The sequence below is a fragment of the Neovison vison genome, chromosome 9 (assembly GCF_020171115.1).
Source record: "Neovison vison isolate M4711 chromosome 9, ASM_NN_V1, whole genome shotgun sequence".
Classification (NCBI taxonomy): Eukaryota; Metazoa; Chordata; class Mammalia; order Carnivora; family Mustelidae; genus Neogale; species Neogale vison.
The window spans coordinates 20,863,182-20,866,770 of record NC_058099.1 but is presented as its reverse complement, the minus strand read 5'-3'; the positions used below and the strand labels follow the sequence as shown (position 1 = coordinate 20,866,770).

Genomic DNA, 3,589 nt, shown 5'->3' with positions numbered 1-3,589 from the left:
GGTCCTGGAATCCAGCCCCTCATCGAGCCCCGCATCAGGCTCTCTGCTCAGCAGGGAGCCTGCTTCCTCCTCTCTCTCTCTCTCTGCCTGCCTCTCTGCCTACTTGTGATCTCTATCAAATAAATAAATAAAATCCTAAAAATAAAAAAATAAAAAACAAAAAGTTTTCTTTCTCATAGCCCCATGCCTTAAGTTCAGTAGTAAAATATAAATGTGAAGTCAACCTGAAACTCACTGTCCATATTACTAACAATAACTCTGAAAAGTCTCCAGTGTAAAGATAGTGTGCTTGATTAAATGAAAAAAACTGTATGACATTTCCTAAATACTTAACATCCCATTTTGCAACAGAAGGCTAGATAGAAGGAAATAGCTCACAACGGAAAGCAAGGTCTGTTTCCATTGCCTCTTGGTCATAAGTTCAGAAGACTTTTCACTGATTTAGTTCCCTAGGTTTGTGAGTCCCTCTGATTCAAAACAGTGGACAGATTGGGAATTAGGTCTTCTAGGACCACTTTTAGAATCCTAGCTATTCCCATAGTCTATATGGCATGGGAAAACCATGGCCTTTGATAATCTTAGCAAAAGTTTCTGAGTTTGCAGAATCATGGGATATCATCCACATGACTTAGCTTGTCATGAGAACTTTATGTTCTATATAGTAGCTTTTTGCTGGTGGAGAGAATAACATGTTCTCAATTTGCTAAATGCTCCATTCTTTTGAAAAGTAAGCAGTTACAATAACTTAATTTATAAATTTTCTAAGATTTTACTTCTTTGTGTTTTTGTTCTGATTTGTCTAAGAAATTCACCTGAAATACCTTCACTGAGAACAAACACACACACACACACATACACACTATTATTGTCTGGACAAAATGTAACCTTGGAACATTTTGCTGTAAGGCATTCCAGTATGCAATGATAGTTAATATTTAACTAATATTACCTATTGATGTTTACAGGTAAGGCTTCCTAAGACATACAATACAAAGATGCCAGTATAGGTCAGAAGTAAGATCAGCCATTAGGTGAATCTGGAAGGTAGACATTTTAATAAAGACAAATGACAAAATTGTAATATGATAAAGACAAAAGTTATAATCATTAACATGTATTCCTTAAAATTGAAACATCTGTAATTGTACTGAGGGGAAAAATGCTAAACTTAAAATGTTATATATTGTATGATCCCATTCATGTATAATATCCTCAAAATGAAAAAAATATAGAGATGGAGAACAGATTAGGAACAGGGTGAGAGGGTATAGGAAGACAAGAGGAGGGATGTGATTATAATGGAGTAGCAAGGGGATGTTTGTGGTGATATGATAGTTTTGTTATCTTGATTATAGGACTGGTTATACAGGTCTACACCTGATAAAATTACACAGAATTTTAGATACACACAAGTGCATATAACACTGGCAAAATCTGGGGGCACCTGGGCGGCTCAATGGGTTAAAGCCTCTGCCTTGGGCTCAGGTCATGATCTCAGGGTCCTGGGATCGAGCCCCACATCTGGCTCTCTGCTCAGCAGGGAGCCTGCTTCCCTTCTTCTCTCTCTGCCTGCCTCTCTGCCTACTTGCGATCTCTGTCAAATAAATAAATAAAATCTTTTTAAAAAAACTGGCAAAATCTGAATAAGATTTGTGGATGTTTCTGATGTCAATTTCCTGGTTTTGCTATACGGGGCACCTGGGTGGCTCAGTGGGTTAAAGCTCCCAGGGTCCTGGGATCAAGCCCTGCATTGGGCTCTCGGCTCCGCGGGGAGCCTGCTTCCTTCTCTCTCTCTGCCTACTTGTGATCTCTGTCTGTCAAATAAATAAATAAAATCTTTAAAAAAAATTTTTTTCCTGGTTTTGTTTTAGATAAGATGTTACCATTGTAGGAAAGCAGGTAAGAGTACACAGGACCTCTTTGTACAGCCTTTTAAATTTAATATGAATCTATAATTATTTCAAAATAAAAGAAATCTTGCAGAATGTTCCCTTAACACTTGTTATTTTTCAAAAGTTAATCAAAGCAAACTTCAAAAGCTTAAGAAAACTGTGTGGGAGGGGCACCTGGGTGGCTCAGTGGGTTGAGCCTCTGCCTTAGGCTCAGGTCATGGTCTCAGGGTCCAGGGATCGAGCTTCGCACAGGGCTCTCTGTTCAGTGGGGGTGCCTGCTTCCCACCCCCACCCCTGCCTGCCTCTCTGCCTGCTTGTGATCTCTCTCTGACAAAGAAAGGAAACCGTGTGGGAGTATAATTCGTATTTTTCAGGCAGCATCATCACCTTGGTAATCAAACTGGGTTGTAATAGCTTACACACACTGAGTCTGACAGACTGTCCGATCTGTTGAATTATGAGCCCTCCTTTTTTTTTTTTTAAAGATTTTATTTATTTATTTGACAGACAGAGATCACAAGTAGGCAGAGAGAGGCAGGCAGAGAGAGAGAGAGGAGGAAGCAGGCTCTCTGCCGAGCAGAGAGCCCGACGCGGGACTCGATCCCGGGACCCCGAGATCATGACCTGAGCCGAAGGCAGCGGCTTAACCCACTGAGCCACCCAGGCGCCCCTGAGCCCTACTTTAAAGTCCTATCTGAGGAGAGGGCTTGAAAGTGTCTCCTCCTGACCTCTCCACCACTATAAGTCGTGTCCATTCTCCTCAACCTGTGCCTGGCCCTGACATAATCATCTCGACATGGTGGTCCTGACATGACCAATTGCCTGGTTCAGAGGACTCCACTGTTTGCATGGAAAGTGCTGTCACCTAACACTGTCCTCCAGCCCATGTCAAAGTTGCACTGAATTTTCCAGAGCACTTTCTGAAAAGGGGGGGATTCCTTTCCCCTTTTTGTCATACTGTATCACCAGGATCCCATTGTCCCTCAAAGTTTTTAATAAAACAGCACTTTCCATTTCTATTCACAGAAAATCCTTTAGGATTTAGACATGAGTTTGTGGAGCTAGGCTAGAGAATCATCTAAATGATTCTAAATCATCTAAATGTTCCAAGTGTCATCATTCCCCTAAACACTGACATTTTGTCCTTAAAACTGGAGCACATGGCCATCCTGCTGTGTGCCACTCACTGTTAATTAACCATGTCTTCTCACAAGACTTTCAGTATCTAGTAAATCCTGGCCAAGAAACAAAAGCAGAATCGTCCCATTCCCCAGTGGATTTGGATGAAAACTGGTAATATAATCAGGTACAACTCCAAGAGGAGGCACTGGAGGAGAACCAAGCTGGGTCTCTAAGGAGTCCCACATCACTTGATGACACACCTAATTAGCACCACGTATTTAATTAAGCTACTTGAAGATCATGTGTTCTATTCCTTCACCCTGTAAACACCTTTCTGCCTGGCCAGTTGATACCATTTATCAGTGAAAGATTTTTCTGTTACTATAGCTCTGCACCAGTGGGTTGGTTTGGTAATAAACATGAGGCCTTAGAGCTGTTAGAAACAAAACAAAACAAAACAAAACTGGAGCACATGACTCCCTACCCTGAAGGTGGGTTCTTAAACTAGGAGATTCCTTGGCCCCACTTAGAAGTAGATCTCTTGAAACAGAGGTCAACATACTCCTTCAGATACA

At 41.3% G+C, this 3,589-nt stretch overlaps 1 pseudogene; it reads left to right on the top strand.

Annotated features, from left to right (window-relative positions):
• Positions 1-3,091: 3,091 nt before the first annotated feature.
• On the top strand, positions 3,092-3,254 carry LOC122916867 (annotated as a pseudogene).
• Positions 3,255-3,589: the final 335 nt, after the last annotated feature.